Genomic DNA, 14,200 nt, shown 5'->3' on the forward strand with positions numbered 1-14,200 from the left:
GGTGTCAGCTTTGGGGTGAGCAACTCAGCAAGGTGAGCTAAGATTAATTGCAGTTATATACTGGTAAACGTGAAGGAGAGTGCATAGGGTGGGAGTGGGACATTAAACAAAGCAAAATTCAGTAAAAGTGCAATAAGCAAGGTGGACTACTGAAGACTGAAGTTTGGGCTAAGCGAACAGCATGAATATACTCCACTAAATATGGATCTAATATAAAAAGTGTTTTCCCCTTTTTTTTATATTTTAAAGGATCTATTCTTTATAAAATTCCTACAATTATTAATCAGTGTGTGCCTATTTATTTTGAGAAGCATGCATTTCTCTATATTTATTTTACAAATTATTCTATTTAAAGCATCTTAGTTCCCCCCTGTTCTGATATATATAGTGCGTGTGTGTGTGTATTTATATATATATATATATATATATATATATATATATATGTGTGTGTTGGTGTGTGTATCTATCTATCTATCTAAATATATATATATATATATATATATATATATATATATATATATATATATATATATATATATATATATATAATCCAAAAGTAATGGTCGCACTCTCATGATGCTGATGATGGGGTAGATTACCCCGAAAACGTTTCATTAAAATTTACTACGTTTTTTCACTAAAAGACCTGAGAGTGCGACCATTACTTTTGGATTATTGATTACATGTTGGCACCCAGGCGGATGACCATTGGAGGGTAACACTGTATAACTGATGGGTTTTTATATATATATATATATATATATGTGTGTTGGTGTGTGTATCTATCTATCTATCTATCTATCTAAATATATATATATATATATATATATATATATATATATATATATATATATATATATATATATATATATATATATATATATATATATATATATATATATATATATATATATATATATAATATAGTGTCCCATATCCCTGCAATTACAGTACCAGTAAAAGGGTATCAGGATATCCTAATATACAGTATATACAATATATATATATATATACATAGTAACATAGTAACATAGTAGATAAGGTTGAAAAAAAGACTGAAGTCCATCGAGTTCAACCTATACAAATCTAAAATACTTACAAAAAGCTCCAGTTAAGCTTAAATAACCCCATTAAAATGTGACCCATTTAATACTAGCAATCATATCCATGAATTTTGTTTGAATACAGAAACTTATCCAGACTATTTTTAAATGTATCTATGGTATTGGCATTCACTACCACCTTTGGTAATGAGTTCCACAATTTTATTGCTCTCACAGTGAAAAAACGTTTCCGTTGCAGGAGATTAAATCTCCTTTCCTCCAACCTTAAATTATGACCTCTTGTCAGAAACAATTTTCTTGGAATAAACAGAGCTTCTGCCATCTCTGTATATGGGCCTTGAATATATTTATATAAAGTAATCATGTCACCTCTCAAGCGCCTTTTTTCTAAAGAAAACAGACCCAGTTTGGCTAGCCTCTCCTCATAGGTTAATTTCTCCAATCCCCTTATTAGCTTTGTGGCCCTTCTCTGAACTTTTTCTAGTTCTGCAATATCTTTTTTAGCAATTGGTCCCCAGAACTGCACTCCAAACTCAAGGTGAGGTCTTACCAGGGCTTTATATAATGACAGAATTATGCTTTCCTCCCTTGAATCAATGCCTCTTTTAATACATGCTAGTATCTTATTAGCCTTTGAAGCCGCTACCCTGCATTGTGCACCCATCTTTAGCTTGTTATCTATTACTACTCCCAAATCCCTTTCCTCCTGTGTTTGGCTAAGTCTTGTCCCATTTAAAATATACGTAGCCTGCTTATTTTTACTTCCAAAATGTAGAACCTTGCATTTTTCCATATTAAATCTCATTTTCCATTCACTTGCCCATAGTTCTAATTTTAGCAAATCCCTTTGTAAAGACAGTTCGTCCTGCTCTGACCTTATGACCTTACTTAACTTAGTATCATCTGCAAAAATAGAGATGTCGCTATTTAATCCTTGCTCCAAGTCATTTATAAAAATATTAAAAAGAACAGGGCCCAGTACTGATCCCTGGGGGACGCCACTGATTACCTTTGTCCAATCTGAGTATGATCCATTTACTACTACTCGTTGCTCCCTATCTTTTATCCAGTTATTTATCCATGAGCTAACATTTTCAGCTATTCCCAGTCCCTTAATTTTGTGCATTAATCTCTCATGTGGCACTGTATCAAATGCCTTTGCAAAATCTAAGTATATCACATCCACTGATTCCCCTTTATCTATATTTTTACTTACTTCCTCGTAGAATCTAATTAGATTAGTTTGACATGATCTATTTCTCCTAAAGCCATGCTGATTAGAACTCATAATCTTGTTTACACGAATATGGTCATCAATATAATCCCTTATAATCCCTTCAAATATCTTCCCCACTATTGATGTCAGACTAACTGGTCTATAGCTTCCTGGATCATCCCTGCTTCCCTTTTTGAAGAGTGGCACCACATCAGCTTTACGCCAATCCTGGGGTACCATGCCTGAGGATAATGAGTCTTGAAAAATTAAGAGTAAAGGTTTGTCTATAACAGTGCTAAGTTCCCTTAACACCCTTGGGTGTATTCCATCTGGGCCTGGAGTTTTATTTACCTTAATATTTTCCAGTTTTTTCCTGATATCTTCTAAACAAAACCCAGTTAGTGGTATGGACTGGCATGTTCTATTATGTTCAAAAGTATCATTCAATGGTTCCTCTCTTGTGTATACTGAAGAAAAAAACTGGTTTAGTACCTCAGCCTTCTCCCTGTCATTATTTATCATGCTACCCTCCACGCATTTTAATGTACCTATATTATCCTTCTTAGATTTTTTGCTATTTATGTACTTAAAGAACCTTTTAGGGTTAGACTTAGAATCCTTAGCAATTAATTTTTCATTTTCAATTTTGGCTAATTTGATTGCTTTTTTGCATGCTTTGTTACATTCCTTATAAATATTGTATGCTGAGTCTGTACTATTTTCTTTTAATAATTTAAATGCCCTACGTTTTTTCCTAATTTCTCTTAACACATTTTTATTTAGCCATAACGGCTTTGTTTTTTTATTTTTACTTTTATAACCATATGGTATGTGTTGATATGTATATTTATTTAACACATGTTTAAATATTATCCATTTATTCTCTGTATATAAATATATATATATATATATATATATATATATATATATATATATATATATATATATATATATATATATATATATATATATATATATATATATATATATATATATATACACAGGGAGTGCAGAATTATTAGGCAAGTTGTATTTTTGAGGATTAATTTTATTATTGAACAACAACCATGTTCTCAATGAACCCAAAAAACTCATTAATATCAAAGCTGAATATTTTTGGAAGTAGTTTTTAGTTTGTTTTTAGTTATAGCTATTTTAGGGGGATATCTGTGTGTGCAGGTGACTATTACTGTGCATAATTATTAGGCAACTTAACAAAAAACAAATATATACCCATTTCAATTATTTATTTTTACCAATGAAAACCAATATGACATCTCAACATTCACAAATATACATTTCTGACATTCAAAAACAAAACAAAAACAAATCAGTGACCAATATAGCCACCTTTCTTTGCAAGGACACTCAAAAGCCTGCCATCCATGGATTCTGTCAGTGTTTTGATCTGTTCACCATCAACATTGCGTGCAGCAGCAACCACAGCCTCCCAGACACTGTTCAGAGAGGTGTACTGTTTTCCCTCCTTGTAAATCTCACATTTGATGATGGACAACAGGTTCTCAATGGGGTTCAGATCAGGTGAACAAGGAGGCCATGTCATTAGATTTTCTTCTTTTATACCCTTTCTTGCCAGCCACACTGTGGAGTACTTGGACGCGTGTGATGGAGCATTGTCCTGCATGAAAATCATGTTTTTCTTGAAGGATGCAGACTTCTTCCTGTACCACTGCTTGAAGAAGGTGTCTTCCAGAAACTGGCAGTAGGACTGGGAGTTGAGCTTGACTCCATCCTCAACCCGAAAAGGCCCCACAAGCTCATCTTTGATGATAGCAGCCCAAACCAGTACTCCACCTGCACCTTGCTGGCGTCTGAGTCGGACTGGAGCTCTCTGCCCTTTACCAATCCAGCCACGGGCCCATCCATCTGGCCCATCAAGACTCACTCTCATTTCATCAGTCCATAAAACCTTAGAGAAATCAGTCTTGAGATATTTCTTGGCCCAGTCTTGACGTTTCAGCTTGTGTGTCTTGTTCAGTGGTGGTCGTCTTTCAGCCTTTCTTACCTTGGCCATGTCTCTGAGTATTGCACACCTTGTGCTTTTGGGCACTCCAGTGATGTTGCAGCTCTGAAATATGGCCAAACTGGTGGCAAATGGCATCTTGGCAGCTGCACGCTTGATTTTTCTCAGTTCATGGGCAGTTATTTTGCGCCTTGGTTTTTCCACACGCTTCTTGCGACCCTGTTGACTATTTTGAATGAAACGCTTGATTGTTCGATGATCACGCTTCAGAAGCTTTGCAATTTTAAGAGTGCTGCATCCCTCTGGAAGATATCTCACTATTTTTGACTTTTCTGAGCCTGTCAAGTCCTTCTTTTGACTCATTTTGCCAAAGGAAAGGAAGTTGCCTATTAATTATGCACACCTGATATAGGGTGTTGATGTCATTAGACCACACCCCTTCTCATTACAGATATGCAAATCACCTAATATGCTTAATTGGTAGTAGGCTTTCGAGCCTATACAGCTTGGAGTAAGACAACATGCATAAAGAGGATGATGTGGTCAAAATACTCATTTGCCTAATAATTCTGCACTCCCTGTATAATTATAGATACATTAATTATCTTTATTTTTTTTTAGTACATGGGGGGGGCGCAAAATTTATCCTCACCTGTGTGGCCAAAAATTCTAGCACCAGCCCTGGTTAGGGGCAGCAGATTAGGGGTTCATAGGGATAATGTAGGTGTCGTCGGTGTCCGGAGCGGCAGAGTAGAAGTTAATAATTATAATGTAGGTGGCAGCGATTTCGGGGACGGCAGATTAGGGGTTAATAAGTGTAAGATTAGGGGTTTTTAGACTCAGGGTTCATGTTAGGGTGTTAGGTGTAGACAAAAAATTCCTTTCCCCATAGGAATCAATGGGGCTGCGTTAGAAGCTGAATGCTGCTTTTTTGCAGGTGTTAGTTTTTTTTTTCAGCCGGTTCAGCCCCATTGTTTCCTATGGGGAAATCGTGCACGAGCACGTTTAGCCAGCTTACCGCTACCATAAGCAACGCTGGTATTGAGGTGAGATGTGGAGCTAAATTTTGCTCTACGCTCACCTTTTTGCGGCTAAGGCCGGGTTGAAACAAACCCGTAATTCCAGCGTTGTCTTAAGGTAGCGTTAAAAAAAAAGGCTTGTTAACAACGCACCCCTGTTACCGCAAAACTCATAATCTAGGCGTATGGTTCCTATTCCATGGCGTTTACTACCAGGTAGCTAAAAATACAGGGGTCTTAAATTTGATACTAGTAAGTGACAAGTAACTTTTGTTTTTGAATACACATAAAGCTTTAAAGACCATCCTTACTTATCAGTAGGCTTGATAAGGTTATACACCAAAGTGTGCTTGAGAATATATTTCTAAATAAGTGAAGGACATTCAGTTCTTGGTACGGATCATTATGTCTTCTGAATATCATTCTCAGTCTGGAAATATCTTTTTGATGTCCAGAAGTACAACATGTTTATTGAACAGCTTTGCATACTGTACTGAGTATCATATTCTTTGTACATATAAGTCTAGTTTCACCTTTCTGTCAAAAGTTTTATGTCTCTAAACCTGTCAAACATTTGTTTATTTTTAACCCATTTTTAATACAATTCAACATGCTCCACAGTATTATACTAAGGTTCCTAAGAATTCTGACACAAGAAGAAAGGATAAATCATGTTTAAACAAAATCTAGTAAAGCAGACGAGGGTCCAACTATAGAATCACTATTAATATATGTTTGATTTATGCACTCTACAAAACTGAATGACTTCGGCACTTAAACACAGAAAGTAATAATTGAAACAAAAGTTTTAAAACAAATGTGTCAGGTTATATTCTTGATTTGTGGGGGTTGAGTTTGCCACTGTCAGAGCAAGATGTGCTCTATTGCAGCTCCAAACAGGCTTCCTTATATACTCAATTAACCCTTTACTTTTTTAGCAGTTTGAAGTTTATATGATTACTAGTGGCTTAGAAAAACAGCCATGCTACCAACCTGTCCCATGAAAGTGCTTTGAGATGACACATGAGTCTCTGAGTGGATGCAGTCTATCACGCCTGCTGTTTTAATCAGGCGCAATTGATAGGACGGTGTCATACTTACCCTACAGTGCCTGATTTTTGGTTATTGTCCCTTGAAGAGAGATTATGGTGGAGTTCATTCCAGAGACTCTTCCACTATTGTTGCCACAACTGAAAGACTACCAAAGCATTCATTACGACCAGTGTAATTCCGGATTGGGGTAACCCTAGAGCCGTGAATCTCCTCCACACACACCACTCGCAACCATATAAACTACAATTTCCCCACATTAGACAGGTGCATTAAAGTAGTTTATATTTCTATATCTCCATTACACCACCAGCCTTTCCACTAAACTGTTCATTAGAAAGACCCCATATTATCCGACATCAGCTCATGCAATACAGCATGCATCTTTAAATCCTTAAGGGGGTGCTGGGGTCTCAGTGGTTCTACCTTTTTCTTCATTACTTTGACCCTACAATAACTACATTTATCACAGTGTACCTTATCTGCATATAAACTCATTACAATTAAAATTTGTGACTGCCCAGTATAGGATATTTCTTATAAGCTGATGTGTTATGGCGCAGTCCAGTAAGAATTTTTTTTTAAAAACAGTCAACGAACAGACAAGGTGAAAAATGAATGTCATCTCAAGAGAGTGAAAAAATGACATGCAGGCAACTACTTTACAAGAGTTACAGAACACTATTCCAGCAAATTAAACTTCCACTCATACTAGACTGATTAGAGTCTTTATTAGAAGCCCACCACTCCTCTTTTAAATCTCACATTTTAGAATCTATTTATGGCATCAGAAAATATCTACTATCAATGAAAGATTGGACAATGTAGAAAGGAAACAGGAAGATCCTGCGGTGGATCAAGCTAACTTGCTCTATTATGCTCAAAGTTTAGCTGACCAGATTACCACATTATAAGACAAACTGGCAGAGATGGAGGTCCGCTTGAGGTGGAATAATTTGAGAATCAGGATAATTCCTGAAAAAATCTCTCCTGGAGACATGTCACTGTTTCTATCTGTGTATTTTGGACAGTCAGCTCCAACTACTAGACCTCCTGAGAGCCTCATTGACTGTGGTCATAGTGCTCTTAGACCCAGAAGCCTTTCCACAGAGAAAATTGTACACCTGCACTTCTACACATACAAGGAAAGAATCAAGTGTGCCTCACTGACTCACCCAGACCTTCCTGGGAAGTTTAATAGTCTCATCATCTTTTCAGATCTTTCAACCAGAACCTTACAGCAAAAAGGATCTTTTGGTGAACTTACTAAAACACTACTAGTTAAAGGGACATTAAACTCAAAAATGTTCTTTCATGAGTCAGACAGAGAATACAATTTTAAACAACATCCCAAATTACTTCTATTATCTAATTTGCTTCATTCTTTAGATATATTTTGTTAAAGAAATAGCAATGCACATTGGTGAGCCAATCACATGAGGCAAATACGTGCAGCCACCAATCAGAAGCTACTGAGCATATCTGGATATGCTTTCCAGGAAAGAATATCAAGAGAATGAAGCAAATTAGATTATATAAGTAAATTAGAAAATTGTTTAAAATGGAATTCTCTATCTGAATCATGAAAGAAAAATTTTGGGTTTAATTTCCCTTTAATAATGTCAACTATAGATGGATATCCCATAAAACTATTCATCATGAGAGACAATTACCAACATATTATCACCTCTGTCATACAAGGTATGGATTTGTATGGTCATAATCCAATGCACACTAAACTATATCCAGTAATACTATATCCAGTAATAGAAATGGTTTTCTATGTTGAAGCAGATACACAGGGGAGATATCTTGTCCATATCTGTAAATTAGATAAAGTTTTAATTACCCTTGCCTCTTACTATGGCCCCAGCAAAAAACAAATTACTACACTTAAATTTCGACTGTGCCTAGAGTCTTTGAGCCAGGGTAATCTTTTACTTGCTGGAGACTTTCACTTAGTCTGGGACCCATCTTTAGACAAAAAATCCTCATCTACTCAGAAACCTGATAAACATATGCTAGATCTAGCCCATACGTTTTAAACTTTAATGGTACAATGTACCTACTACTCTAGTGTTAAAGGGACCAAATAAAAACAGATACATGTATTGAAGCACAACATATTGTGTACAATTATGTGATCTTGTATGTTCATGATCCCCACTATGACATAGGCACGGGACCATATTACCACTTTACTTTGACCATCTAACCACTAGTACTCAACTTTAAGCCCTAGATACACATCATAGCATTGTGTAAGTAGGAGATTACTTATATATTACATTCCAGTTAGTGGTATTTAGGACTATATTAATTTGAAGGCCCAATTTTTGTGCTTTTTTTACCACTTAGACATTATCACAATGCATACTGTCCTGGGTTTTTAATTGTGTGTGACCCTATTTTATTTATTTTTATTAAAAGTTATGTTTTAACCCTTTCTGGATACCCCTGCCATTAGTCTGGGCTTGTGGAATTCTCTCTTTTCTTTCACTTTGTGTTACATTTTGAACCTATGCATAAGCACCACTCCCTCTGAATATTATTTTACTAAGTATATTATACTATTCAATTGATTCAGTGAGCAGGGGAAAAGCCTTAATAGTGCCATTGCTTGTTTGTCTTTGTTCATTAACTTCTTTTAAAGCTTCTGCTGACAAGTGGAATGTCCCCTCTCTATCTTGGTTAGTGAGGATTGCAGCATTTAAAATAAGTCTACTCTCCAAATTTACCTACTTATTCTGATCTCTTCCATTTCCAATCCCAAAATATCTTAGACAATTTCAACAATTTCAGCAACAGATTTGTCTGGAGGAACATTGCCCCACAGGTCACAACTAGGATTCTACAACAACCTGTATTATCCTGATGGGCAGAAGCTCCCAATATATTGCATTTCTTAGAAGAGGCAAGATTGTCACAAGGAACTTTACAGGGTGCAACTGCTTATTGTAGTATATGGCAGGAATTAGAACAAGCTTGCTTGCCATCAGAATTTGTCATTAAAGATCTTATTTTGCTACCCAAGCACAATAGACGAAAAAATAAAAATTGATAACTACATCATAACATCTAATTTAAAGTTCTGGGATAAAATCTATAATTTCCCCTTCACATAAAATTTGTGGTCTCATGCTACCAGATATATATGAATATTTATTGAGCGAAAGAGAAATTAACACAGTAAGTGATCTTTACTTCGATAAAGATTTTATATCTTATCAGAGATTTATTTTGCATTATCAGCCCCCTACACCTATCCATTTAGAATACTGGAGATTAAGCAGGTTCTTGACGTCCTGGGGATTCAAAAACTCTGCTCCTAGAGTGAAGACTCAATATGAAATACAATGGGATCCTGGCAAACCAACATGGCAATTACTTTCATTCTCAATTTGAGCTGCATCTAGGCACTCTGCTGAATAGCATTGACAGCCTGTTGAATCTAACTAGTGAGTCTTTGTAACTAGTGAGCCTTTTATGCAGCTCAGGTAGTGATGTAATCAGTGGGTGGAGCTTGGCAGCCATTTTAAAGGGGCCAGAAACAATACTCATTTTAAAAAAAAAACTTTTTTTACTGTTCCTGCCGCATGATATAGAAAAGGTGCAGAAGGATATGTTTTATTTTATCCATTATTCATTTACCCACTTCTCGTAGATAGACTTTAATGTAACTACATCTCCCATTAATGTTATTTGCTTTTTGTTATAGTATAGACTTACCCTATAAAACTAGAGTTCCGTCTTGGATCTCCGAATATGTCATTTTATATTTATGCTTGCACTCTCTACACATTGTACCTATAGGTGTGTTTATAGTATCTCCCTTTTCTTCAACAAGCACTTGTTGTTAATATGACATTTTCAATGTTCAGATTACCTTGTATACAATGTACTGTATTATTTGAATATACCTCAATAAAAAAATGATATTATAAAAATAAAAAAAATTCTTGATCAAGGGAGCAATTTGTTTACCAGAGTGCAAGGTATGCATTTTATAAGCAAAATAATAGGAAGTAAAAAAAAGTAGAAAATAAAAAGGCCTATACTATAGTTACCAAATTGCAGCTGAATTGTATAAATATGTTTGAAGACTCTGCCAATTAAGGAAATGTGTAATATAAATATTTTTGTCCATCATAAAATGTGAGACAGTTAAGACAGTTAAATGTAATCATAAAAGATGACGTGGTTTGGAGAGACCACATTTATTAGGACACTATTCAGCATTTGTACATGAGGGAGTAGGTAGGTGGATGAGATTTGAACACAAATTGCAATTATTGGGATGTCTACTCTAGGCTGCTGGAAAGCTTTGCTCCCATATCATAATCTACCCTTCAACAAAGGATTACATTTATGCTAATTGTTTCAAACTGAAAAATGGCAACTTGAGTAACAATGAACAAATATATAATTACACATTCTCTTTAGTAACAAACATCAGCAAGCAAAGAGTTCACTTTCCACTGATAATTAACTTAGAAAAAGTACCTTGAGATCTTCTTAGCTGCTTTTAAGTAAGGCACGTACAGTAAACTCACGGCTGCTGTAACTCTCCCCAGTAATCCTGCACTATGGCAGGTCTGGGCTCCACCAGATGTTTGCTTCACCAGATGTGGTCACATATGATTTAATTTTACCTATACAATAAAAGAAATGTATTTGTGCATCTCCAGTGGGGAGAGTCTGTTTGTTGCCTTCCACAAAGTATACTAGGAGAATGAAGCAAATTTGATAATAGAAGATAATAGAAGTAAATTGAAAAGTTGTTTAACTTTTTTTTTGCTGAGCTTTTTTTAGGCCATTTTTCAGTGAGAAACCCACACATATGATATATCTTTTTTTTTCAGAAAACCTATCAGAGTCAAACTCTACAATTGTTTTATGTATATATCATAACATGTAAGAAACTTGCAACAAAAAGTGTGAAAATGCATCTTTTTATTAAAATTGCAATAAACAAGGTTATAAACAATGGTACGCGTGTATTTTTTCCCTAAACTCTTTAGTAAAAAGAAGGGGTTATCTATATATTTATAAGGGGTTTCAGTATAGTTATGTAACTTTGATCTGCACGTAGGAGCTTCCATGAGCTCTTATGCAAACAAATTAACCATTTTGTATACCGAGTGATCACCATTATCACACTGATTACTTGGCTATTAAAACTTATATTGGAGATTTATTTTAAAGATGTGCTTTTATAACAACTTTATAACAAGGAGTCTTTGGGGGTCTTACACCTTTTTGATGGCCTGTTATAAGAGTATATAAGTGTATATATTATCAATTTGCTATAAAACTAGTATATTTTGATTTCAGACAGTTTCTAGGGCTTAATTGATCTTAAATACCAATCCCACATCCAACTCCCTTAAAAAGACAGTCTGCTCCAAAATTGTGATTGTTTAAAAAGATAGATAATCCCTTTATTACCCATTCCCCAGCATTGCATAACCAACATCTCAACATCCACCACAAGACTGTGTTATTGAGGAAAGAAGGCGGGGCCAGCAGCAGCAGCAAGTGTGCAACAATCTCACAGCTGGAATTGCTATCTACTAGGAACAGCACTACCAGCAGTATTTAGGAGAGGGGGCAGAGTATTGATGGCAGTCAGCAGAGTCAGGAATCATCTTCCAGATAACAGCAATGTGTTCAGCCCACACTAAAGAATTTTGGGGGGTTTCACTCTAGCAGATTGTCCAGGCAGCAGTCCAGATAATTAACCCATCTGATAGGTCAGCTGGTAGCTGTCAGTAGTGCATCCTTCACCATGCTCGAAGCAGAGCCTTTCAAGTAGTTGATGGAAGCAACCCAATTCCACCTCCCTTCAAGCTGTACTTTCAGCAGGAGCTTATTCCCCTCAATTTACTGATTCTATCTTGTTGTGTTGAAGTACTTCTAACGGCCATCATGCCTACCTCTCCAAGATGGCACACTGGTGGAAACCCAGGGCATATGATGAGGATGAAGATAGGGATAGTGGTGGTGCAGTGGCAGGCAGCTCCAGTCAGGGCAGCTGTGGGAAGGTTGATCGGCAAGGCTACTGATCATTCCTTCTCCATATCAAGGTGTTGGATGAACAGCATAGCACTGAAAATATATTGCAAGCTTTTAGGAGGATGGGGTTGCAGCTAGTTAGAGAGTGGACAGGCACCAAGGTGGAAATGGGATTCATTGTCATCGACAGAACAGCAAATATGGCAAAGGTTCTCCATTAGGGTGACTTTATTGTTGTGCATTGTTCGTCTAACTTCCTCCATCTGGTAGTAAAGGCAGATATCCATAAAGGCAACTCTAAGTTATCAACTTTACTTGAACAGTGCAGATAGATTGCACTACACTTCCACCACAGTGTTAAAGCCAGTCAGCTCCTTAGGCCAGAATAGGAGAAGGCAGGGCTTAACTATCGCCTAGATTTAGAGTTTTGCGGCCAAAGGGGTGCGTTAGCTGTGCGTGGTTTTTTTCCCCTGCACCTTTTAAACAACGCTGATATTTAGAGTTCTCTGAAGGGCTGCGTTAGGCTCCAAAAAGGGAGCGTACAGGCATATTTACCGCCACTGCAACTCTAAATTCCAGTGTTGCTTACGGACGCGGCCAGCTTCAAAAACGTGCTCGTGCACGATTCCCCCATAGGAAACAATGGGGCAGTTTGAGCTGAAAAAAAACCTAACACCTGCAAAAAAGCAGCGTTCAGCTCCTAACGCAGCCCCATTGTTTCCTATGGGGAAACACTTCCTAAGTCTGCACCTAACACCCAATACAATACCCCCCAACATTACAACCCACCACCCACATACCCCTAATCTAACCCAAACCCCCCTTAAAAAACCTAACACTTAGCCCCTGAAGATCTTCCTACCTTGTCTTCACCACGCCGGGTATCACCGATCCGTCCAGAAGAGGGTCCAAAGTCTTCATCCTATCCGGCAAGAAGAGGTCCAGAAGAGGCTCTGAATTCTTCATCCTATCCGGCAAGAAGAGGAGATCCGGACCGGCAAACATCTTCATCCAAGCGGCATCTTCTATCTTCTTCCATCCGGCGCGGAGTGGGACCATCTTGAAGCAGCCGACGCGGATCCATCCTCTTCTAACGATGTCCTAAGTCCGAATGAAGGTTCCTTTAAATGACGTCATCCAATATGGCGTCCCTCGAATTCTGATTGGCTGATAGGATTCTATCAGCCAATCGGAATTAAGGTCGGAAAAATCTGATTGGCTGATGGAATCAGCCAATCAGATTCAAGTTCAATCTGATTGGCTGATCCAATCAGCCAATAGAATGCGAGCTCAATCTGATTGGCTGATTGGATCAGCCAATCCGATTAAACTTGAATCTGATTGGCTGATTCAATCAGCCAATCAGATTTTTCCTACCTTAATTCCGATTGGCTGATAGAATCCTATCAGCCAATCGGAATTTGAGGGACGCCATCTTGGATGACGTCATTTAAAGGAACCTTCATTCGGACTTAGGACGTTGTTAGAAGAGGATGGATCAGCGTCGGCTGCTTCAAGATGGTCCCTCTCCGCGCCGGATGGAAGAAGATAGAAGATGTCGCTTGGATGAAGATGTTTGCCGGTCCAGATCTCCTCTTCTTGCTGGATAGGATGAAGACTTCGGAGCCTCTTCTGGACTTCTTCTTGCCGGATAGGATGAAGACTTCGGACCCTCTTCTGGACGGATCGGTGATACCCGGCGTGGTGAAGACAAGGTAGGAAGATCTTCAGGGGCTTAGTGTTAGGTTTTTTAAGGGGGGTTTGGGTTAGATTAGGGGTATGTGGGTGGTGGGTTGTAATGTTGGGGGGGGGTTATTGTATGTTTTTTTACAGGCAAAAGAGCAGAATTCTT

This window comes from Bombina bombina, chromosome 1, assembly GCF_027579735.1.
Source record: "Bombina bombina isolate aBomBom1 chromosome 1, aBomBom1.pri, whole genome shotgun sequence".
NCBI classification, from domain to species: Eukaryota; Metazoa; Chordata; class Amphibia; order Anura; family Bombinatoridae; genus Bombina; species Bombina bombina.